At 36.9% G+C, this 26,790-nt stretch overlaps 1 protein-coding gene across 16 annotated transcripts in view; it reads right to left on the bottom strand.

Annotated features, from left to right (window-relative positions):
• PTPRD (protein tyrosine phosphatase receptor type D) overlaps window positions 1–24,800 on the bottom strand; it is a 1,502,332-nt gene extending 1,477,532 nt beyond the window's left edge. For 14 of the 16 annotated variants that reach the window (XM_036021603.1, XM_036021605.1, XM_036021607.1 and 11 more), the window contains exon 1: window positions 24,718–24,800. The gene's annotated coding sequence lies outside the window, so the exon portion shown is untranslated. The remainder of the gene's footprint in view (window positions 1–24,717) is intronic. The other 2 variants (XM_036021611.1, XM_036021617.1) reach the window with 1 other exon arrangement.
• Between the last annotated feature and the right edge of the window lie 1,990 nt (window positions 24,801–26,790).

The following is a 26,790-nucleotide window of genomic DNA, read 5'->3' as shown; positions in this document are numbered from 1 at the left end:
CAGTTTTATGATGATCTTAATGCCCTTTTATGAATTTAAGTTCAGGCAATAAGAAAAATAAGAAAAAGCAAAATAGTAGTAATAATCTATGGTCTTGCTGATACATCTTTGATATATTTTATAGGTTGGGGAAAGAAAACTAAAAGAAAATCACCACCCTCAAATTCAATAAATTTCAAGAGTATTACAGATGTATGTTCAAGCATAAATGAAACCTGATGAATACAAATAATATTTTTATTTATTTCTTTAAAGATTTTATTTATTTATCTTTAGAGAGGGGAAGGGAGGGAGAGAAACATCAATGTGAAGTTGCCTCTCACACGCCCCATTTTGGGAACCTGGCCCACAACCCAGATATGTGCCCTCACTGGTAGTTGAACCAATGACCCTTTGCTTTGCAGTCCAGTGCTCAGTCCACTGAGCCACACCAGGCAGGGCCAAATAATGTTTTTATATTTTAACTTAAATTGCAGTAGGTCAGCACCTCTGGAAAATCTGCCACTTAAAAAAAAAAAAAGTACATGTGGTTTTTCACCAAATTAAAATATGCACAATAGTGTTCAAGTAAGACATTTGTCTAAAACTGAGAGAGTCAACTCATTTATTATGAGGAAGAGGTATCCCTTGCCGGACATCAGCTTTGATTATGCTGTAAATTCTACTATTTTGTTGGGGTTATCACAGATTTTAGTGCTTTGTTGCATAAAATCACGTGTTTCTTGTCATATGAATTTAAGCTTGAGATGACAATAACGTTCCTCAATAGCAACATAGTGTCTTTTATCAATGCATAGAAATAGACACACTTACTTTTAGGTTTCTTTTAGAAATAAAATGTCCTTTCTTTTTGTAAACTTATGTGATTCAATAACCCTGAAAATATGCAAGAACTTTTAATCTTGCTAATACTCTAACTTCCTCAGAGCAGAGAGTATAAAAGTAGGGTTCAACTAATACACTTTACAATTTCTTAAATATTTACACTCTTTTCATCTTCCTTCTTCCTTTCATTCCTTCTTTTATAAATGCAAATCAAGATAAACACACTGGACAATAGTTAGGCTTGCTGTAAAAATTATGAAAGATATGAAATTATAAGTACCTGCCAACTGCCTCTTCTTACAAGATCACACAAATATATGTAACTAATTACAAATTTTCTGAACCATCAAAACTAGAGAGAACAGTGCAACTACAAAAAAAATCAACTACAGGCTAAGTTCTGATTGATACACAAACTCAATATTTTTTACAAAACAAGTTTAATATATGTAGTGCTTGTTAATGTGGTTAGCTTAGAGCAAAAATTATGAGTTTTCTTGAATTAAAGGATCTCCCACAAAGAGTCTTTATTTTAGTCAATTGATAATAAATCTTATTCAGCATTGTATATCCCGAAGTAAAAGAATACTGATGAATAAACGTTACATGCATTGCAAGGGGGGAAAAAGCACCCTCAGGTCAATGAGATTGGACAATAGTAGGTTACACAGTTTCAGCAGGTATGTTACCCTGGGCCCTCTCAGAGCCTTTACCAAGCTAACATGCTCTGTGAGTATCTAAAAGGGGTAGAAGGTACTCAGGATACTCCCCAAGTCAAGTTACCAATTCTTTAGACATTTTACCACAGAATACTTATTAATACTTATTAATATGAATACTTATTTCCCAGAGCTTGGGTTTTAAGACATAGATTTTGAGAAACATCATTCTATTTTTTTCTTTCATACAGTAAGTTGTTTTCAAAATGTGAGGTTTAAAAGTCAATGTAGAATATCTCATTTACCTTACTTTATCTAGACTCCCATGCATTGAAAGACAAGTCAAATAGGAAAAGCAGCAACTCTGTTCCTAAATTCAGGACTTATTTTCAAATATTGCTTATCTTGTTTACTGCATATTCTCTAGTTCTAGCGTCAACCTCCCTCTGAATTGAGAGCAGGTACATTTGTCTGCCTTAACATTCATTTATCAACGTGAGTTGAGCACCTAGGATGTGCTAGCGTTACTAGGTATCCTGGAACATTTACTTAGCATCCATCCTGAGACCCTTCTCAAACTCTAGTCTCACTATGAACTTTGGTGGAAATACCACCTATAAAATAGGGTAACGCTACATATCCCAGATCATTTCTATAAAGATTAAGAGATCAGATATGTGAAAATGTCTAGAATACAGCCTGGAATTAAATAAGGTTGTGTTTTTCTGTCTCTCCAAGTGTGGCCATGCCTTGGGCCTCATTGCTAAGATGTTCTCTAAGACGCTGACTCTCTCAAACTCTCCTTTGTAAAGACTTATTTACCCTGCTGTCTTTCTCATGCCTGTGAGTTCTCACATTCAATGTCAGAGCAACCTGTCCATGTTCTAGCCCACTCTGGTTTCACTCATTTCTCAGCCCCGTCTGAACTCCATGTCCAGTCCTGTCCAAGGTGCCTTTCCTAGTATTCTGGATTCCCTCACTCCTTTCTTTTTCTGTCCATCTTGCTTTTGGACATCTCCACACTTGAATAGAGCGTGCTTTGACCTTTGGTGAGTTGTCCTGTTTATAAGCTCCAGGAAGCGTCTAGATATAACTATGTAATGGGTAAGTTGTAGATGTTTCCATTACTTTTATTTCACTCTCAAATGTGTGCTATATATTTCACATAATTTAGAAATTAGAAATTAAACTAAATATGTTATTACTGTTTATGCTTCTGAGGCACTGGCAATTTAACACACTAACACACAACCTGGCTTTGTTGAATCTGACTCTTGTCTTGCCCTATAGTCTTTGTGCTTATGAGAATAGCTTCCATTTTAAGAAAACGATCCAGAGCAACTTCTCTCAAGCTAGGATTCAGATAGATCAAGGTTATCATCAGTTCTCAATTAGAATGTTGGAAACTCTGCCATTACTGATATACACTTCCACTGCCAAACCTATTCCAGTCTCTGTGCCATTTCCTATCACTTCATAGGTTTGGTTTGAAAATCACTTCATTTTATAAAAACCAGTGTTTGTGGAGGCTCTATTACTGGAATGACAATAGATGTCACTAGATGGCACCATGGGACTGGCTACTTAGGTCAAAAGGTTAGAATCCCTCTGTTGTGGCTCTGGAAAAGGAACAGATAAACCTATTTTGTGTTCTTTCTCTAAAAATTGTCATTTTAACATAGCATAGATAGATTTTTTCCCTAATCCCTACTACCGAGATATGCGATAAACAATTTTGAGAGAGAATACAAAGATGAATAGTCAATTTTCTCTACTCTGACAATGTATAATCACTAGCTAACCTTAATCTTCTATGTTCTGCAGTATTTTTCTTTCCTGTATTCACCCTCTGTTTTTACAACTTGGAACTTGCTGCTGCCTTCCCCCCCTCTGTGGCTGCCCATTCTACAAAAGCCATTCACCATTAAGAACAATGTAATTAGCTTTCTCTGGATTCCTAATTAACTCTCCAGTCCTTTTTATATCTTTCCACTCCACATCCACTCTCCTCAGTGAGGAGGCATTCTCTCTCCTGTCGCTGTCTCGGCTTCCTGCTGTTCCAGCCTATATCACTTCTAATGTTATGATCATAAAAAGAGGGGGAAACAAAAAGAAAAGAGAAAAAAGGGGAAAAAAAGAGAAAGCTTTCAGGGAAGCTCATTGTCCCCAGAAACCATCTCCCAGCAGGGATTCCAGGAGGTGTGTTCACATTGGAGAAAACCTAGCAACTGTCTCGGAAATTCTTATTGTAACACAGGAGCAGAATTATAGAAATTCAAAAACTTCAATGTTCAAGTAAAACATGAGTAGAAAGACTAAAATAATACAAGAGTTTCAAGATAAAACACACTACAGTATGGGTGGAAAACTTTTTTTCTAGTCTCTTTAATTTTAGATTTCTTTTGTGACTACATACTGAGTTCATTTGAAACATATTTTAAAAAGAAAAACAATGAGTAGGATATTATAGTGTATATCTTTAAAAAATATATAACAAAATGATGTTTTTCTTGAGGATGTCCTTGCAAGTTCATTCAGTTTATAGAGCTAAGCCCACTTGTCCCTAGAAATGTGCTCAGCTTTAGGCCCAACAACCATACCCTGCTAGTCCAGGGGGCCCCTCCGTCTGTGTTGGTTCACGTTCTCTCCCTGTTGACCATTTCAGATCCTTGCTTTCTATTGCACAGAGGATTTCCTTGAAGGCAAGACAACCTGAAAGTTTGTTTCCTTCTTAAATCTGAAAGGCTGGCGGGGCATGAAGAATATATTATGAAACAGGAATTCAGAGTAAATATTGGATTTTAGGAGAAATGTTGGAACAGAGGATATGCATCTATAATAAGTTGATAATGGGAAGGTGGATACAATTGCTGAGTGAGAGGACAGAACAAAAACGTGAAGATGGAGGAGGTTCAGTGAGGAAGACAAAGAAGGAGAGGTTAAAAAGAAGAAGGAAAACCACTTACAAAAGCAGGAGTTGGTCAGTTTTCAACTTTTGAAGAGTAGCCAAAAAAAGTGTGTGTGTGTGTGTGTGTGTGTGTGCACGTGCACACTAGTAGGTTATACTGTGGTAGTATTAGCCCCGCTTACTTCTACAGAATGCTCCATGGAATCAGTGGTTCCATTTGCTCAGACACTACCCAGAGGGCTGGCTAACTGTATAATATACTCCACCTAGCTATAGTTTTGAGAAACTGCACTAAAAAATACAATGACTATATTCCTCAAAATTCCTAAATAATGTACTAACAATGTAATTCATCTGGGGGGTACAATTACAGTATTGCAGGAGTATTTCCCTAAATGCCATATACTCTTAAATAAAAGCCTATTAGGAAATCTAGTTAGCTGAGAAATCATGAACTGAAGTTTAAATGAATGAAAGATCATTTTTCAGTGGTCATAGTCTCTGCTGGGTGTTATGCTCGATGCTTCCCCTGTGTGTCATTTATCTGTCCCTACAGATGAAGAATGTGAGGTCAAAAAAGGTTAAGTGACTAAGGACATTCAGAACAGTTACAGAATCACCCTAAAAACTCTTAACAGACTAATAAATTATATTTTCCACTAGACCACACAGCTTTTGTTGTCAAACATAGAAGACAGTCTTGGATAATTTCCCTGTTCCAGCTCTCGCTCTATTTTCAAGTTCCAGCAGTTGAGGATGCACTGGCTTGTATTGTTCTGTGACATGTTACATGTTACATGTTCTGTGACATGGGTGGAGCTTGGAGTAGAGGAGGCACCTCTTGCCTCTGCAAAGGCCCCCTTTCCAAGACAGGGTCAGGGTAGCTCCAGGAGGAGCAAGAGGAGGGTGACAGTCATACTGATCACCACAGAGGGGCTTAGTACCGATGCTTTTCACTCCACCACCATGTCAAATCTGTCCTGCAACAAATATTTATTGTGAGTGTCTAATACAGTTTATTATCAGCACACTAATAACTTTAATTCAGTTACCCACTTTGCTTTTTGTGTCATTTGTTGCTGCTCCCATCCCTACACATTCAAATGGAACTATAGCACCTGGAGGGTTTAGGTAAAGTGTTGGCCATCAAGAACACTACCTTAGGATATAAGATGGGAGCTTCTCCCCTGACTGGGTCTTCCCAGATTCTGGGCACTAGAATCCCCTGTTCTCTTCATTTTAAGTGCGATTCTTCCAAATTTTAAGTAAGACCACGAGCTTCATCTGCCTCCAAGCCCACCTCCCTTTTTGGGACTGCATATAGGCCTCAAACTGCACAGTGAATTTTGTATTTGCTTTTGCTTTTAATTTCCATGTCATCTATTTAAATAGTTACTGTTTTTAAATTACTGCCTAAATTGATATCATCTTCTTTTCCTTTCTTTCTAGCTAGAAAACCACTTAAAGTCTTAAAAATGTTAATTTCATATGGTCAACATTCAAATAAGACAATTATTTTATTTGTAAAGCTACTCACATCCCACTAATTTTCAATGGGACTTGAGGCTGCCTAGAAAGAAACAGAGTAAGTAAAAAAAAATAGCAAACCACTATACAAAAAGAATAGAAAAGGTACAGTTTGAGGTTTGTACATTCCACCCATATCAAAAGGTCCTGGATGCTTTTCCAAACTGCTGTTAAATTTGGTTTGGAGCATCCTGATAGCCTCCTCAAAGACAGAAACATCAATTATGTGATATAGGTGTTCATAACATAAAAGCATCTGTTTCTCACAGGGAACACAGTGCCCTCTGGCACTGAGGCTTGAGAGAGATTAATCCCATTGGCCTTCACAAAAAGTATACCTCGTGTTGCATGGAAAATACTCAAGTCCATTTTTATAGTAAAATGTGGTAAGGACTTCAATAGCCTAGCTTATTATAATGTTGAATGTCTGAGCAGGCTTCACTTAACATAAAATATAGAGTATCTAGGGGAATTGATCAGACAATTTCTTGCAGCATTTCTTCCCTCATACTTTCCTTCACAAGTGAACTGTTGAGAAGGATCTGGGAAGGCTTTCCATTACTACGTATTTCTGGGAGAGCCTGCTTCTGGGCTCACATTGCTGTCATAGTCTGTCCGTCTCGTCTCTCTGCCTGAAAGGGAATGCAGTTAAAGGTAACTGCAAGCTATGCATGACCAGCATGTCAATAATCTAGTTCAAGTAATAAAATCAACACCTGACTAATGTTTAAATTAGATGGAAGGGAACGGGCGGCAGCAATAATGGCTGGGAGCAACGTTGTGATTTCCAGGACTGTGCAAACACGAGAAGCAATTCATTTTTCATTCCCTGTCTTGGAAATACATGTTCACTGGCAGCCAAGGTTGATCTGCTCCTGTGTGATTCAGAAATCCTAACCAGTTCATTAATTCTCTTCTTTGCTCTCCCTGTTCTGCAGATTCAGAATATTACTGGAGCAGTTCAATTCATTTTAGAATCTAAGCTACCTCGACATGTTTCAAATATTCCCTTCTATATTCTGGCATTGAGAAGACATAAGTGAAAAATAAAAGAAAAATAATCTAATGGAATGATAAACCATAAGCAATAATTAATGTCTCTTAATTGAATTGGTCAATCTTAAGTTTGTTAACTTTAAATTAAGAGATTGGACATTTATTTAATAAGCTAAAGAGGGAGGCAGTGCTGTTAGTGTGAGCGGCTAACTGGTGGAAATGACAATGATTTATTCTGAAGTGCTTGGATTTATTGCAGTGCTGGTGAAAAATCACTGTAACAAACGGTGAGTCTCAGTGTGAAATGGTATTTCCTAGAATGCTTTATTCAGCTTCTATAATTCCTTTAAAAGTTCTTGAAATTTTAGAGTAAAAACATTTTTTTATTTAAAAAAATATAGAACAGTGTATAATTGATGAAGATTTAAAAGAAACCTATGCCCAGCATTGGCAGACTCTGGGGACAGGAGTACTTAGGTGGACTTTCAGTAGCAGTACAAACCAGCATGGATGCCCAGATGGCAGTGTGACAGGCAGGACCTCGAGATCCAGCCCTGCTCACCTCATGGCACACACAAACTAATTACTCAAGTTTTTCAGCACAACAAAAAATATATGTTTTTGCCCATTGGACAAAAATATAGGTATAGCTTTGATTCATTCACACCAGATGGCTCTATTGTTGTGTAGGCTGATGGCAGTTTTTATGTGACAGTTGAAGGGAAAAGAGGTCTGTTCCCCTGACCAAATAGTCTGGTATTGCATGTTTTTAAATTCTTGGGGCACTGGTGTGCTGTGGCACACTGCTTGAAAATCGCTGGGGTAGGAGATACATAGACTTCAATTTAGCAATTCCATTTCTATTCTTTAGAATTCATCCTGAGTAAATAAGGGGACAACTTAGCCAAGGTGTTTACAAATTTCTATATTAGAACATTGCTTCTAGCCCTGGCTGGCATAGCTCAGTGGATTGAGCGCAGACTGCGAACCAAAGTGTCACAGGTTCAATTCCCAGTCAGGGTACATGCCTGGGTTGCAGGCCATGACCCCCAGCAACCGCACATTGATGTTTCTCTCTCTCTCTTTCTCCCTCCCTTCCCTCTCTGAAAATAAATAAATAAAATCTTTTTTAAAAAGTCTTTAAAAAAAAGAACATTGCTTCTAATAAAGAAAGAAAAATTAGAAACAACCAAAATACTCGATAATAGGGACTAGTTAAAAACATTTCAATGAATTCATGCAATGTTTTCTTATAAAACTACTAAGAACAAGACATTTGTATATGCCACAGTATACATATGCATATGGTTACATCTACCTTTATTGCAAAGGGCAGTTTACACAGCAGTATGGAAGCCTATGTTGTGTTAGATTGTGGGTTTCAGACAGCCGGGTGTTTACCTCTTGGCTCTGCTGACCAGGCCTATCACAGGAACTTGAACAAGCTATTTAGCCTTTCTAAGTCTGATTTTATCATCTGTAAAATGGGGGTGATTACACAATTAATTGAAATAGTGCTGAGCATGCTTCCCACAAACATTAAAAAATGCTAGTAATGACGATGACACACATGTATACATTTGCATATTTATACATATATAGAAAACATCCTAATGTAAATTATCAATATTATCCATAGTAATTAAAGTGCTGAAAAGGCAATTTTGTATTTATTATTATTATTTATTTGTATTTTCATTTTTTCCAAAATCATACGCATATACTTTTAAAGGTAGTTAATAAAAGTAGGTAATAAAACATGCATCCTTCTAAAATATATTTTGAAATAATTCCAGTAAGTTTGATTTGTAAGCACCTATTTTAAGTTAAAATACACTATGGTAAGCTGCAAAGAATAGACTCTGCAAGAGGAAAAACCACCTGTGCAGCCTGACGCTTCCCCAGGGAAATTTCCATACAGCTCAGTGCTCATTTTTTCCCCAGTCCATCACAGGCCCCAAAGTTCATCATCTTCTTAAAATTATAATATCAATTATAAGTGTTACCAAAAAATATACAAACCTTTCCCTACTCTTGTGTTTTAAGATATCATATAAATAAGCCATCATAAAGACACTAGCTTTCTGAACAAAGGTACATTTTCAGGTACATATTTGTCGATACTGTAAAGTCAATTCTTTTATTTTTTAGAAAATCCTTCCTAGTTTCTTATTTATATTTTTCTTTTGGTATATAGTTGTAACGCAATACAATAGTTTGTATAAGTGAATACTGCATCTGAAGATGACTTTGCCTACAATTTAATTTGAAAATTATAATCATTAAAGCTAACCTAATGTAAGTGTCCTACTCTCAAAGTTTTGTGTTGCTTTTTTTTTTAATGTCATTTCCTAACCCTTCCTTCATTTTCACCTCTCCCTGTTTCTTCTCTCTCAGGAAAACGTCTTCTTCCTCCTCTCTGGGGCTAACTTTTATACACACACCTCCAATTCATTTCACTACCATTTCTTCTAGGTACCATACTTATGTAGCAGTTATTTTCTCCTCCCTCTTTTTCTCCTTTCTTAACTTGAAAATGTTGGTAATACAAAAATACCTGGTAAGATGACCCTCTGCTTCAGCACATGTCCACTATTCTTATTGCACACATGGAGGAGTTATTATAAAATTAAAGTGGAAATATTTGGAAGACAATAGCATCATTTTAAATGATAGAAAATACACTTTATTTCCAAAAATAAATTTATAAGTTATTCCAGTGAGTAAAATTAGTTGGTTTCCGACTCGATCATAGAGATGATTCGGAGAAATTTGGAAAGTTATTAGAATTGGAACAGATTGCAGTGAGGTATTCTGCTGTGGCCAGGATAGGAATAAGATGAACAAACCCCTGCAGTAGTTCAGTTCTGTAAGGTCACCAGCAATAAAACACGATGCACACTGAAGGACTGATCCTAGAGGAGATACAGGATTAGGTTCCTGCCAGCTCTGGTTAAGTTACAATATTTTCATCAACCAGTCAACACATAACCTCACCCTAAGTGTATTTCTGTTTAAAGACACATTATTCAATATACAATGTTAGTTCACTAACATGAGATATATAGCCAACAGGATGGTAATTCATGCCTAAACGAAGCTTATCTAATACACATATTTTCTCCACAAAGTAAATCTTACACACAGACAGCACTTCAGAATCAGACTTGGAGGCTATTTTAAACAATGATAATACCAAAAGTCCCCACAAAGATCCAAAAACATGTAGCACTAGAAGATAATGATTCAAAAGCACTTCTATAATGTGAAACTAAAACAAGAAGGCAAAGCATCCACATGTTCCGCTTTAACTGGGAAGGTGTGTGTGAAGAGATACATATTTGTACTGCTCTCTGTATGCCTGTAAATGTCTACAACAGTTCCATAAGCATCAAATGTGTATTGGTTACCAACAAATTTCAGCAAGTAGCAAACTACAAATATGGAATGGAGATCAAAAATGTATGTAACTGCATTTTATCTATTGGGTTGACCAAAAAGTTCATTTAGGTTTTTTTTCCATTTGATGGCTCCAGTGGTGCTAAGCTGTCTTTAACTTCATTCAAAACAAGCTTGTTAGACTGTATTGTGACAGCTGTGATATCAGCTTGCATAAAAAAAATCAAAATTGATGAATTTTTGTGTAGACTTTTTAATATTGAAAATGGAAAACACAGGCAACATTTTTGGCAAGTATGCTTTATTATTACAGGAAAGGTAAAACCACAACTACAATGCAAAAAAAAAAAAGTTAAATATTTGTGAAATGTATGGAGAAAGTGCTGTGACTGATTGAAAATTGGTTTGCGAAGTTCCTTGGTACTATCAACATTTTGGCCAAATAATTCTTTGCTGTGGGGCTGTCTTATGTATCGGAAGATATTTAGCAGCACCCCTGGCCTCTATCCACTAAAAGCCAACAGCAGGAGATAGCTGACACACTCAAAATATCCAAATCAATAAAGTTATTGGTAAAAATGAAAAATGTGCCTTTTATTTTATAGAAAAAACTAAAACTTTTTGGCCAACCTGATATATGAAATTTTCAGGAACAAGATTCAGATATACTAAAGATCATGTTCTAGTAGATAGTTATAACTTAAGTCCATGTTTGAAGATGTTGTCTGCCCTGGCTGGTGCAGCTAAGTGGATTGAGTGCAGACCTGCAAACCAAAGGGTCACTAGTTCGATTCCCAGTCAGGGCACATACCTGGTTTACGGGCCAAATCCCCAGTTAGGGGTGAGTAAAAGGCAACCACACATTGATGTTTCTCTCCCTGTCTTTCTCCTACCCTTCCCCTCTCTATAAAAATAAATAAAATCTTTTCAAAAATAAAATTTAAAAATTATTTTAAAAAATAAAGATGTGTATGACATTAGGCTTTACTGTATATTTCCCTGCATCATGGCAATTATTTTCTTTACATAAGTTTGTACAGTGGTATTAGATTTTTGCATTTCATAAGGAATTAAAATAATCACACTATTAAAGAATACTAACTTTCTTTCCTTTCTAATATCTTAAAAAACAAAATGGGGAGACTTCTTGTCAAGATGGTGACATTGGTAAATGTGGTATTCTCCCCCCACAACCACATCAAAATTATAACTAAAGTACAGAATAACTACCTTTCAGAATTGCCTGAAATCTTGCCAAATGGAAGTCCTAAAACTAGGGATTTCAAGAAGAGGCCACATCAAAACTGCTAGGAGGGGCGGAGCTACAGGATGGGATAGTCTTACACTCAAATGTGGTAGATGAAAATCGAGAGGGATATCTCAACCACAGAAGTCCCCACTGAGGAGCGAGGGATCACAGTCCATACCAGGCCTCTCAGCTCAGAGTTGCAGTGCCAGAAAGAGAAGTCTTTATAACTTCTGGCTATTAAACCAGTGGGAGTTGTGGTTAAGGAAGACAGAGGCCTCTGGAATCTCTAAAGGGGCCTGAGCATGGAATCCCTCAGATTCACTCCCTCGGAGCTCCAGTGCTACTGCAGCAACTTAAAAGGCACTGGAAACATACAGGGAAGAACTGAACTGTTTGTCATGAGAGTTGAGAACTATGTGGGGGTGAGCTTTCTCCCAGACCGAAGTGCTGGCAGGGACCACCGTTCTTCTGATGAGTCTTACCCCATCCCCACCCAGAGCTGGCAGGCAAGCACAATATATAAGACTTCATCAACCTGTTTGCCCCAATGTTGTGACTCCCTGAGGCCCTGCCCTACCCAACTTTCAGGCCTACCAGCTCTTTCCAGTGGCTTTTCCTTACAAATGGCCTGTCTTGGCTCATGCTTCAGATATTCTTAAAATCTCTCAAACAATAGCATCTGGTCTCAGCATGTCCCGTACTTCTTGTTAAGTGACACCAGGCCTGGCACTAGTAGTAGCCAACCTTGGTTTTCAGCTTGGCATTGTCTGGTTACCGCCAAGACCAGCACAAGTAGCAGGTATCTGTAGATGGCTTTCTAGTTCACGCTTGGTGGCCCTGGGCAGAGCACAGGTGGTGGCTGACCATGGCCTGCACCTCAGGAAGCCCCAGAGCCAGTGAACCCAGTGATTGTTTCAGACCATGTGGAAGCACTACCATCTCCATCTCCAACCATCTCCACAAGCAACACACTCAAGGCATGGACTCAGCAGTCACCAGAGTACCGCTGAAGGAAGTCCTGCTCTATGGGTGGACCCCTGAACAGTTGATCCTCCATGATAGTTGGTGGCTGGAGATAGGTTGTCAGTGGTCACAGCCAGTCTTTGCAGCTGATTGGCTTTGGGGTAAATCCCTCCAACTGACATGCCAACAGCATTCAAAGCTCAACTACAAGAGGAGGGTATAAAAGGTCCAAATGGGTGGGAAATACACCTAGAGTGTCCCTCTTGGATGACAGAAGAGACTGTGCACTGCACCCTACAGAACATATACTATATTAGGCCACTCTTCCATGCCTGGGAGATGTAGTACCTATGCCTAACACATAGAAACAAACACAAATATGGGGTAGCTGCAAAATGAGGAGACAAAAAAATATGTCCTAAGTAAAAGAACAGCAAAAACTCCAAGGGGGTGGGAACTAAACAAAATGGAGACAAGCAATCTACTAAATGCAGTGTTCAAAATCCTGCTTATAAGGATTTTCAATGAACTTAGTGAAAAATCTCAAAAGCTTAAGAAAGACTAGTCAGAAATTAAGGATACACTAACTGGAATGAAGAATAATTTACAGGGAATCAACAAAACAGTATATGAGCCAAGAATCACATCAGCAATTTGAAATATCAGGAAGCAACAAAACACCCAGTCAGAACAACAAAAAGAAAAAAGAATCCAAAAAAAATTAGGATAGTGCAAAGAGCCTCTTGGACAACTTCAAGAATACCAACATTCACATCATAGGAGTATTGGAAGAAGAGAGAGAGCAAGAAATCAAAAACCAAGACAAGTACCATATGATTTCTCTCATACGTGGAATGTAAGGATAAAACTTAACTACCAAGCAAAATAGAGACAGACTCATGGGTAGAGAACAGGCTGACAGCCTAGGGGAGTGTTGGGGGTAGAGGGACTGGGCAAATAAGAGAAAGGACACATGGACATGGACAACAGCATAATGATTGCAGGTAGGAGAGGAATGGGTGCATGTGGAAGATGCTATAAGGGAGATAAATAGTAATGGGAAAATACAATAAAAATAAATAATAATAATAGTGCCAGAAAACTTCCCTAACTTGGTGAAAGAAATAAACATACAAGTCCAGGAAGCACAAAGAATCCCAAACAAGATGAACCCAAAGAGGCCCACGCCAAGAATGGAAAAGGGTATGAACAAAGAGAGACTCTTAAGCTGTAAGAGAAAAGCAGTTAATTACCCACAAGGGAGCTCCCATAAGACTGTCAGCTGATTTCTCAACAGAAACTTTCCAGGCTAGAAGGGTTTGGCAGGAACTATTCAAAGTGATGAAAAGTAAGAACCTATAACCAAGAATATTCTATTCAGCAAACCAATCATGTAGAATCAAAGGACAAATAAAGAGTTTCTCAGACAAGACAAAGCTAAAGAAGTTCATTACCATCAATCCATTATTGCATTAAATGTTAAAGGGTCTTCTTTAAGAAAAAAAGACAAAAATATTAACAATAAGATATCAATGAATACATATCTATCAACAATCGAATAAAAAAACAAGAAATGAAATAAATGAACAAGCAGAACAGGAACAGACTCATAGATACAGAAAACATTTTGATGGTTGCCAGATGGGGGGAGATTAGGGGATTGGTGCAAAAGGTGAAGAAGAGTCTGAGAAGTACATATTGGTAATTACAGAATAGTCATGGGGATATAAAGTACAGCATAGGGAATATAGTCAATAACATTCTAATAACTATGTATGGTGTCATGTGGGTGTGAGTTTTATTGAGATGATCCCTTAGTAAGTCATACAAGGTCTAATCACTGGGGTGTACACCTGAAACTAATATACTTCTGATACTCCATGTCAACAGAAATTGAAAAATTAAAAAAACTGATATAAAAAAATTGGCTTTGACTCAACACAAAATGTTATGGGATTATTCAAGTAACAATACTCTAGTCTGAAATGCACATAAATTCTTGGGTTTGCCAAAATGATATGTTTTTAATGAAAATAAAAATGAAACTGTTCTAATGAGAAAGCAGAGTTGTTATTATTTTAGAAATGTCCTGATATGTGGTAAGGGTGAAGGTTGTAGAGTTAAATACTCTGACTTTACCACTTAGTAGAGCTTTGTGGCTTTTTCCTGGGCAAGCTATTGATACTTAAACTTGCTGTACACTGTCATCTTGATATTTAAAATAGGGGAATAATAGTTAATATATTTATATTGGATACCATAGTTAATATATTTAGAGTTCTTAAAAGGTGCCCAACACATATTCACAACCCAATGGATAACATAATTATATTTTATTATCATAAATACTGATAACAATCTTATCATGAGGTGGTAGAATGTTAGCTAGTGGCCTTTTAATAAATTCACATGAGACATTAGAAAACAGTTTTTTAAAAAAGTTAAAATGCCCAACTTAATGACAATGTTTGATTTATACGAATATGAACAAGCTTCTTGTTTGAAATTCAGTTCTTTTATTACTAATTTCTCAGTACTTCCCCTTCACTCTGGTATCTTAGCACCTTTTTCTTACTGCTCCACACCCCCTAATCCCATGTAGTCCAGTCTCTTGTGATCCTAATCATTTATCTTCCTTTTAAGTAGTTTCAGAACTCTTTTATCTTAACCCTCTGCAAACTCTCTAAGTCAATCTGACTGACCAGGGTAATTGATGTTCTTGCCCAAGCCCCATCCCCATCTCCATCTCCCTTCAGGCAGTTAGTCCCTGCCCAAGAAAGAATGTGGCTTTCAAATCCCATGCCCTTTTGTGGAGAAGTGTCTCAGACAGCTCCCTTCCCAGCTGCTGCCTCAGCCTCCTGTCCTGCGGACAGCTGTGGAGTTCCCCGTGTGCTGCAGGACCAACATCTGAATGATGTACACTTATGAGCTTCCATTCTCCCAAGGCCTGTTGATCCCTGTGATTCCCATATCAGTACAAATGACACGTTCCTGCCTGAATGCAGCAGATGGAAATGGAAATTATATACTCTGATAACACTGACTTTATTACAGCTAAATGATTTGCATTTTGAAAGTTGGGAGTTCTTACAAAAACTCAAAGGAAAGAAAGAGTAGTGGCTCTTAGGTGCAGGTGCCAGCTGCGAGGAAGGTAGTTGTATGACCTGTTGTCAATCACTGAACCTGTCTAGTCTCCATCTCTTTCCTGCAGCATTTGTGAAATACCAATGCCTATCTGAGCTCATGTCTTACTAGGACTTGTTGCCTGAATTGAATGACATAATGGATATGAAAACACCTCACAAATTAGAGCATTTCATAGATGCAATAATAATCTATTACATTTATAACCTCCACACTCTTTTCTGTCTCCATCCTCATCTGTATCTCTAAGTTCCCATCATAAAATCCTTTCTTCAGGTAAAGGTGAGTAGGATGCAACTCATAAGCAGCAATGTTAGCAATTTTTAAAAATGTATTTAATAATCCTTCTGAATTCTACATTAAAATTGATGACGATTAAGTTCTATCTTAAGTTTGTTTGCTTCTTCTACCTCAGAATCTTGAGCACTGGTTCTGTAAAGGGATACTGTGCAATCATATTGAAAGACATTAGAAAGCAAAACAGTTTGTTTACTTTAGGTTTTTGTGATTTGTATAATTGGTACACAGCTTTTCAATAAGCCAGTTTGTCTTCTTGTCTACATAGGCTATGCTAAAGCCATTTCAAGTTCAAAATTACTGCAGAAAAGTAATTGATCCTCTATTGCAATATCCCTGCTGTTTCATGAGCTCTCTTACAATTCATAGGAATCTATTTCTCACTGATGTTGAAAAACATAATAAGGTCACAGCAGGGAAGCTTTAGCTTCATTAAAGAACATTGTTATAAAAATAACATCATCGAGGGCAAATTGTTTTTGTCCTTGTTGTACGGTTTCTGCAGATTCACATTAATCTGAGCATTTAAAGCTACAATAAATTTGTGATCTTCTCTATCATATACTTCACTATGGTAGCCCCTAGTGGTAGAGATGTCAATCGCTCACGTTCCAGGGGAATTATTTTCCTCCGTTGAATAAAAAGGAAATAAGCCTCTCTGGAAGTAAGAGCTGCAAACCTGTCAATAACTAAATTTATTTCTGCTTTTAAAATATCACGGAGAATGCTGGTGTCCAGCAAATGTAGATGCCAGCATTATTTAAAAAGTGACTGAGCAGAGAAATGAATTGAAATTTTGACCCACTCGGGCTTCCATCTATCATGGGAACCTATAATAGGGGAACGACAGAGAAGGATTTAAGATAGAGAATCAGTGATTGCTCTATTAATCTAGTTTAACTGATACTAAAATCTGACAGAGCACATTACAAGTTGCAGGCAGTAGGGCTTAGCAATTCATTACTACTTTCAAGGCTCTCCTTTGCTTTCTTTTGCCTTTAGCTCCTGGCAAAGGACAGCTTTCTACAGTTCAATTTCTCAGTTTATTTTTGACTGCTTTTAATTAAATTTGATGGCCTGCTTCTGCACCACTGAAGTTATTGGAGTTGAAAAACACTTTGCTGTTATAATGACAGCTCCCTTGATGTCTGCTCATTATTAACTGCTTTTCAAAACTGCTGCTCTCAACTCTCATTTTATAAATATTTAAATAACTGAATTTCTATAACATAAATATCTTTGCACAGGAGATAGGGATTCTATTGCCTGTTTAATAGGTCACACACAGAAATATAAAATTTCCTTTATTATAAAGTTTTTATTATAATATTACTTGGGATGTGTCCTTAAATCATCCTCTATATAAGTTTGCACACAAAGAACAATCTTTCAAAGTAATAGTCAATGACTTACGTAGAGTAGAATGAGTGTTTTTTTCTTTAGATAAATGAAATCCTGGAACTAACCTGGGTGTTTTAAAAGTTACTTTTTCTTTAAGGAGTCTGCTAAAAGAGAACTTATTAATTACATAAAATATAATTCAGTTCAGGAAAAGAAACTGACAGGGGAGTGAGGAAAAGAAAGTCTTAAAATTAAAAGCCTTAAAACAAACAAACAAGCCCTGACCTGGCTGGTATGGCTTAGTGGATTCAGTGCTGAATCAAAGGGTGGCTGTTGGATTCCCAGTCAGGGCACATGCCTGGGTTGCAGGCCAGGTACCCAGTTGGGGGTGCACAACAGGCAACCACACACTGATGTTTCTCTCCCTTTCTTTCCCTTCCCCTCTCTAAAAATAAATATTTTTAAAAATAAAAAATAAATTTTAAAAAACTGATGATTTGGCCACTCTTTTCCTTCCCAAAACCTCAGGCAAATACCAGCAAAATTTGGGGTTTTTTTTTAGGGGCTTGGAATGAAAGTAGAGATGCTAGTGGAAGAGAGATGACAATAATAGCAAAGTTGACAAGCAGCCGACAGCATGTACAAGACCCTGTTCTAACTCATTTGGAATCTGTAACATCCCTATTGTTGTCTCCACTTTACAGATGGGGAAATGGAGGCACAGAAACATCAAGCAGCTTGTGAATCATCACAGATTCCGTAAGTGGTAAAGCGAGGATCCAAACCTAGGCAGTCTGGTTTCAGAGTCATACTCTTAAGCAATGTGCTACATATTTCTGTGAACTGTGGAGAGTAGGAAGAAGAGAGAGAAATGATGACTGATGTAGCAGAGCTCAGGAAGTGCTGCCCATGTGCCCACAGTGTGGAGTACACACAAGACAGCGAGTCACCTACGGAAGCTTCCAAGCAGCCCAGTACTTGGAAGAACTGAATGCTTCAGAGACAGGGGTAAGGTGCAATCCTGAAAAAAGGAAAAATTCCTAAAATTCTGAAGTGGTTGCTCTCTCATCCTCTACCCCTGGCAATTACCTCTCCATTTCCCATCACCTGCCCACCTCAAACCCTGTATTCTAGGTTATTTTTTCTGGATAAAATGAACCTGGTACACTTTAGACTTTGAACAGAGCTATTATTTGAACTTAATATACTTAATCAAGAAACCCATAACTCTTTTCCTCTGCTTGGTTTCCAGAACACAGGTGGGCAATTAAATTACCCCAGCTCCTACTCTAAACCCCCACTCTAACATATAAATGGGGAACAAAAGATTGGTCATTTGAGCAAAACTGCAATATCACTAAGACCTATAGCTAAGATCTATAATAATAACCTCAGATAAATTATAGGAAATTAAAGAACAACAAAAATAAAAATACTGGAATAAATATTGGAGTAAGAAAAAATGTGCTATGATTATAAAACAAAGCACTGTAATAATCAATGGAAGAGTTACTGGAAATTGAAAGTATGATAAATAAAATTTAAAACACAACAGAACATCAGATGAACTAGGAGGGAACAGAATATAACCCCCAAATATGCCACTTCATCATAGCGATTATTTTGGATTAAATTGAGATATTTTGGATTACTTGAGAGACTGCAAGTGCAAGAACTTTCTGACCCTCCTTTGTCCCCCTGAAAGCAGACAATAAATTTTTCATGTGCAGGTGTCCTCATAAGCCAATATTGAGTAGCGATACCTCTGAACTCCAGAAAGAAAATGGCAAGCACCAGACTTGTGATGCTATGGAGTCCAACATGACATGAAATCTGCAAATCACTGAAGGGACATCATGAAATAAAGACGCACTCCTTGGGTTAATACGTAAGACCACCAAAATTAATCTCTGCCCTTTTCTTTTCCATACTACTACTCTTTACTAAAATGAGACTTGCTACCCTGGCTGGTGTGGCTCAGTGGATTGAGTGCGGGCTGTGAGCCAAAGTGTCACAGGTTCGATTCCCAGCCAGGGTACATGCCTGGATTGCAGGCCATGACCCCCAGCAACCGCACATTGACGTTTCTCTCTGTCTCTCTATCTCCCTTCCTTCCCTCTCTAAAAATAAATAAATAAAATCTTAAAAAAAAAGACTTGCTAGCTGTCCTTTTCTGTCTTCTCCATATTTGAAGTTATTTTTATACAGATATTTTCCCAGGTCTACAATGCCGCTCCCAATCTTTATATCACTTCTGTTTAATTGATATCAAATTCAGCTTCCTGCAAGAAGCCCTGTCATTTGCTTTATAAACAAGTGACAAGCTGCCTGTCTTCTTGAAAACAATTGGCTCTTGATATCTCCTTATCTTTTGCCATCTAACACTAACAAGCAGTTATCTTAATATATTTAGAAGATACATATACATCTGCAAAAAATTGTATGGCAGTACCACTTAATAGCACTATTTAATACACCATCTGTATATATAGCATATCTTCTCTTGTGGACAATAATTACTCGAAGGGAGAAATACTTCATTAACATCTATATTCCCCACAGGTCTTGGGAAATAAAATACATATAGTAAATGCTTAACTGTGTTTTGAATGATTGCAACTTTTAGTTAGCACCATCGTTTTGAAAGTCAGTCTCTTCCCCTCCCCCTCCCCCTCCCCCCCTCTTTGTTCTGGTCTAATTTCATGTCACTTGAATTTGAGAAATGTAAATAAAGGACACAGCCAAAATAAATAACATATTTTGGACTATAAGACACACACCCCCCAAAATTGGGGAGGAATAATGGTTGTTAATGCTGCTGTTGTTTACATTTACATTGGTGAAACAGTATGTTATTTATGTTATTAAATATTTTACACTTTTTGTTTCCATTTTTTTCATATTTTCCTCCTCTAAAATGTAGGTGAATCTTATGGTCTGAAAATGTAGGTGAATCTTATGATAAATGAATAAAGTAACAGTTGACGATTTGGGTGATGATGATCTAATTCTGCCAGATTTTACTATACATTGTTTGGAACTCTTAAGTGGTTTCACTGCAGCCAACATGAAATACATTTTTATTCATTCTTGGCATATTTTTTGAATGACTATGAATACTAACTTGTATGAAAAAAATTTCATCTTCTGATGATTTCCAATATTTTATTATAGTTTGCAAAATACCCTCACTATAGTACTCAAGTAAATGTAAATTCAATTGCTAAAATTCAACATTACTAGAGTTGTTGGCAATATTAAGTAATTTTTGTTGTGTGATGTTAGCTGCAGTTTAAATTTCAGGTCATGGAGTGTTATTGATAGTATATGGTTTGAAATAGTTTCCAGATCAATGAATCAATGCTATCTTAATATTCTGTCTTAATTTTCTTAGCACATTTATTTTGTGGTGGATTTCATAAAAAGAAGTTTCTTTGTGTTGCCAAGCTCATTATCTTAGGGCTTCATCCCGAGCTAAATTCCCTTTATGATCACAGGGCAGAGAAAGCCTCCTGAACTACTGAACCATGCTGATTTGATGGACAAGCCACACATATTCAAGTAAAAAGAAGAGAACTTTCTCTGCAAATACTTACTTGAGCAGACTTTACTGAAAAATAGAAGTGATATTAACCTGCAGGAACAACAGCTACTTCTATTTTAATAGAAATAGTCTTTCCTGGATGCATGCACACACATACATGCATGTGTGTGTTTGGTAAGTTGTGTCTATTATTTGTCGGTAACATCAGTCAATACTCACACCTGCAAGGTGCTTAAACATTTCTATAAGGCTTCTGCACTAACACATACAGCCAACAAACACTGTATTAGTTGGCACAGAATGGAAACAATTTGGAACTAATAATTAATCCTCAGAGGTTTGAAGAGAATAGGGTGTTCTGGGCTTCTTAACTCATTCATGGCAGGATAAATATTTGAGTCCAGGTCAACTAATGCTAAATATGTCCACCCGCACCTGGTTGGTATGTTGACACTCTATACTACCATCATACACATTTTTTCCCCTCCATGCTTCTTTTTCTACTTCATGTTAGCTCACATGTTTATAATGAGCTTATTGGAAAGAAAAGCGTAGAAAAGAGGACAATGAAGGATTACCAAGAATAAAATCATTGATGATAGAAAAAAAGTAGAAATTTAATAAAACAATTTATTAATATGTTAATAAAAGTATTAACAAACTTGCCCCCTTCTCCTTTTCATTAGGGATAATTCAGGTCTCCTCAGTCCATTTAAGTAGCTCCTCACATACATCTTTCCCTATGTAGCAGGATTTTGCTTTTTCAGATTTGATATTGGGGAAGGTAGAAAGAGGACACTCCGCTAAAGAGGAATCTGAAGGAAAGAGGCAGGAAATGGAGCCTGGGTGAGGCCGATACCTGTGGTGCCTTTGGTATTCTGATCTAGTGAACAATTAGAGTGTGGGTTCAGAGATATCTATGTATATCTATAATATATATCTATATTCAAATATAATTTAAAATATTGGAGCCATGAGTGTCAGTGTGATTATCTAAGCAGAATATACAGTAAAAATAAAAAGGGCAAAGGATGGACCTAGAAACCCACAGTTTCCCATGGGGAAGATAGATACAGAGAAATTAAGTGTGACTGTATTTTGCCATGTATAATGTACACTTTTTTACCAAAATTCTTCAGGAAAAAAGTAAGGAGGTTCATTATATATGGGTAGTACCTGAAATACCTTGTATCTGTTCTTGTGTTTTGTAATTATTTGTTACATAAAATTTTTAGATTATATGTTCAAAAACTAAATGCTAAAATTCCTTTATAATACAAAACAAGTATCTAAATATAAATAAAAATAAAATTGAATTAAAAATTAAAAGAAAATATTTTTCCCTGAAAATTTGGGCCCAAAACGTGGGTGTGCATTATACACAGCAAAATATGGTATTTCTTCTATGATTTTTTCAGGAAGTAAATGGATAATGTATTTATGCATTACTAAAGTCAGAAAAATTAAGAATTGCAGTACAATATGGTAATGAAACATAAGTAACATCAAAGATTTGAGGAATTTTTAAATTATAATTACTTACACAATGATGTAGTGTATTATTTTAAATGCAGAAATATTTACAAAGTGTAAGTGTGTGTGTGATAAAAGATGGCATTTAGCATTATCAAATTATTTAGTCTAAGCTTTACAAAGTATATTAATATTCAAGTTGTGCAATATATAGCACTTAAGCTATGATTGTCTACAAAATGAGGAGTGGGGCAACATAAGTGAACATAATATGTACACTTACCGATTTCAACAGGTCAACGTTAGCTATTACCCATAAAAATGAAAGCCCATTTCTGTGTATTTAGCCATTAAGCCCCTATTTAAATGTCAGTACTTTGGGGCCTTTACACATTTACTAAATAGAAATTATCTTCGCTCTCCCAAACTCTCATTTACTTAAACAAAAGAGTTTTATACTTTTTCTTTTTTTAAAGATTTTATTTATTTATTTTTAGGGAGGGAAGGGAGGGAGGGAGGGAGAGAGAGAGAGAGAGAGAGAGAGAGAGAGAGAGAGAGCCAGAGAGAGAAACATCAATGTGTGGTTGCTGGGGGTTATGGCCTGCAACCCAGGAATGTACCCTAGCTGGGAATCGAACCTGGGACACTTTGGTTCCCAGCCCGCGCTCAATTCACTGAGCTATGCCAGCCAGGGCTTACTTTTTCTAATAAATAAAAAACTATGTAAATATGCTTTTACGTTTACACACACACAGGGCTTCACTCTAGTTATGTTTTGTAACCTGATTTTTAACCTCTCTGGAAAAAAATGGTAACTATTTTTTCATGACCTTATTCTTCTATAATCCTATTCTTATCTTATAAATATCATGATTTAATGTTCACAATTATGTTTTATTTAATTCTGATAGTAAAAATATTGTGAAAACATCGATAAAAACAGCAAGTTAAAGGTAAAAAACAATGAAGACATCACATAGGTCTGTTTTCATCTATTTTCTCCATAAACACACTCATGTTATCCTATAAAGATATTTTTCACCCTGTAATTTTAGACAAAAATGAGCCTGCTCCTTCTTTTATGTCATAAGTATTATTCTAAAGCATCTGTTTAATATTCTATACAAATTCATTATTTGAAAAATAAATAAAATTTCACACAATTAAGTTTTGGGGTTATCATTTTCACTGTTATTCAAACAGAGCATGAGAAACATCTTTTGTTTAAATAGTTTTAGACACCTGAATTATTGTCTTACATTAAATCACTGCTTACAGAATTGCTGTATCAAAAGAGGGATTAATATTTTATAAATAGATTAAAAATTCATTGCATGTTCCTTTTACCTTTTTTGTGGTATTTGCCCCACTTGTCTTTATTAGCTTACCTTATTTATTAGTCTTTGAAACGATGTGATTTACAATAAAACATGCCTGTAGATGTTATATGCAGGTCTTGCAAAGTAAAAACAAATAATTTTTTAAATTAAGTTGTATAATTTATCTTTCATCCCCTAAACCTATTGCTTATTACACTATTCAGTCCACAAAAGTTCCATGTGAATGTTTCTATGTGATGCATACATTCTGACTTAACGGATTCCTGAAGGATCACAATGAGAATCTGTGCAGCAAAGGAAGTAGTTGACCACTACTTCTGATCTCTTATAATTGCAAAACCAGAAATCAAAGAGTATTTTGAGTTATGGAATTATCTGTCTGCTCTAGTTGTCTATTTAAGTGACAAAGTTGTGGGTCCTCAAGGGTAACTCAGCCCTCAGTCCCTACCATTAAGAAAACTATGGAATAGCCCTGGCTGGTGTGGCTCAGTGGACTGAATGCCAGCCTGGGAACCAAAGGGTCACTGGTTCAATTCCCAGTTAGAGCACATGCCTGGGTTGTGGGCCAGATCCCCAGTAGGGGGCACACAAGAGGCAACCATACACTGATATTTCTTTTCCTCCCTTTCCCTCTCTCTAAAAATAAATAAATAAAATCTTTTAAAAAATGGCTATGGAACATGTGTAATTTCCAAATGCTTAATGACTCTGAGTTCCCACTGTGGTCACTTCTATAAATCACCTTTCCTCCTTACTCCCAAATACTGTGTGTAGTTTCCTCTTTCACTCTGCTTGTGGCTCAGGTACTTTGACACTCAGTTCAGAAGCAAACCCAGTCACAGTCACATGTTCTATCACTTAGAGGTCAAAGGAAAATGAAGAAAATATACATTGACTTTAAAGCACCATAGAATTTAAAAACTACAATCTTTCAGAGAAATGCAGTAGCCCCATATTTAGAAAGGGTAAAAGGCTCAATGGAATTACGTCATGAATTCTGTGGGTAAGAGTCAGGAAGATGAACATGTTGTGTCTAGGAGGACTGCACCCACCTGGAGCTGAGGCCCGTCAGTGCCCCCAATGCTGGTGCCAACATGCCGTCAGTCAGACACCCTTACTGAAGTATCTCAGGCCAGGAACTTCGTGTTTTTTATTCCTACCGGGAACAAAATACAGTGTCAGTCATTTTTTTTCATGCTCCTTCAAGCATAATAAGATATTCATTATGTTATCTTTTCCTGTCACATTAGACACTCATTTATCAGAATGCTCAACACAAAGAAAAGAAGCATAAACTCTTCACCTCTATAATTTACACCTCGATGATTAATACAGCACCTGTATAAGTCAAAGGAACCATCTATATTTTATCTCCCATAAAGTATTCCTCCTATAAAAAGGTTATCATTCTTATCCATTTGGTTTAAGTAATTGATGTATTAATTTAAGAAGCCATTTTCTTATATCATCCCAAGAGACTGTAAATCAAAATACATTTTCAAATCTCAGAAAGACGCTAATATTGAAAATATTTCATTTTCTGTGTTTTCTTTTTACTATGAAAAAGAATCTCATAGGAAACAGAATTTAATAATGCAATTCCATTAGTTTTATGCCTGCCCTATTTTATATTCTTCAACATGGAGGAAGAACACTGAGGCTTCCTCAAAGGCACCGGGATTGCAGCTTTGGAACTCAAGGGAGGAGCTCACAGCTGGCTGCCTGGGCAGATGGGATTGGTAGGGACTTTCACTCCCCTGGATTAGAGCCACTTGATCTTCAGCACTCTCAGCCTAGTTCCAGTCTGGTGTACAATGGGCTGGTTTAAAGAAACACGCAAGAGATGGAGCAATTGTCAGTCTTGGAATTTGTCCAGCCTGTACTTTTTGGCTTTTGCCTTTGTCCTTTCCCAGGATCTGGAGTTTGACTCTGAACTGAATTTCATGGTCGGATCCTACTAGTTTCTGACATTCCTCCTGAGGTTAACTGCCTACCTAAATCCTGCTAATGCTAACTGTCTGCCTGAATCAGAACTAAGATTGGGCAGATCAACATACCCCACTACATGATCTACCTGCCAGGAACCCCTTTTAGTTCTTCGCTTACCTACTTGATACTAATCACTTGTTTGAATCACAAGATATTGGCACCTACTCTGTGAATAAATAATGTGCTTCACATATTTCAACAATGCAGACCATAACCATTTTTTGATGTCAATTAGGAACTACCTATTTTATGCCATCTTGCTATTAATAATTTAGTTTGTTTTTCTCTATGCAATATAATGTGAAAGGTACAATAAAGGTCCACTTGAACTTCTTTACAAAATTCAAAACTTAAGAATATTGTTCTTTCCTTTCAGGTCTCTTTTATAATTCAGATTGTTCTCAGATCATTTTGCAATCTATTTCATCCCCTTCATCTCTGTGCTACTGTCACACCAGACTTTCATCAGCCCTCACTTAGATAATAACAATGACTTCTACAATACTGATCTGGTGCCAACTGAAAACAGATGGCACTTTCAAATAAAGATAATTTGAGGAGGGTTTAACAAAGAATCTCTTTATGAAATGGTGGGTTGTATGTAGGAAAAACACAAGGGAGATACAGTGGAGTCGTTATCACCTACCTCTCTGCCTGCAAGTACAAGGGCAGGAAGCCGCCTGCCATCCAGGATGCAGATAGGGTGGGAGGGCCATCTAAGATCAGTGGCGATCTTTGCTCAGGGGCCCCAGAGAGCACAGAGGATAGGATGGAAGGAAGCGTTAGGATCTAACAGTTGAATCTTCTCTGTTCCCTCTGGGTTTTTTGTTTGTTTGTTTGTTTTTGGGGGTTTTTTTTTTTTTGCCTCTGCTACCTATAGGACAAATCAGACTGGAATCCTAGGTGTGGGTGAGACTCTTGATGAATGACATCCAGGCTGACTTTCAACTTTAGAGATAATGACGGAGAAAGGTAAAGTATGAATCTGAAAAGAGCATAGAAGAGACCCAGCAAACACTCTTATTCATAATTTGGAGCACAGGATTGGCAACCTGATGTTAATTTGAGTCCTAGCTTTACCCACATGTGTAACTAGACAAATCACTTAACTTTTATATTCCTCAGTATCAATATCT

This window comes from Phyllostomus discolor, chromosome 3 (genome assembly GCF_004126475.2).
Source record: "Phyllostomus discolor isolate MPI-MPIP mPhyDis1 chromosome 3, mPhyDis1.pri.v3, whole genome shotgun sequence".
Taxonomy (NCBI): Eukaryota; Metazoa; Chordata; class Mammalia; order Chiroptera; family Phyllostomidae; genus Phyllostomus; species Phyllostomus discolor.
The sequence above is the reverse complement of the archived record's forward strand: the minus strand, read 5'-3'. Positions and strand labels throughout refer to the sequence as shown.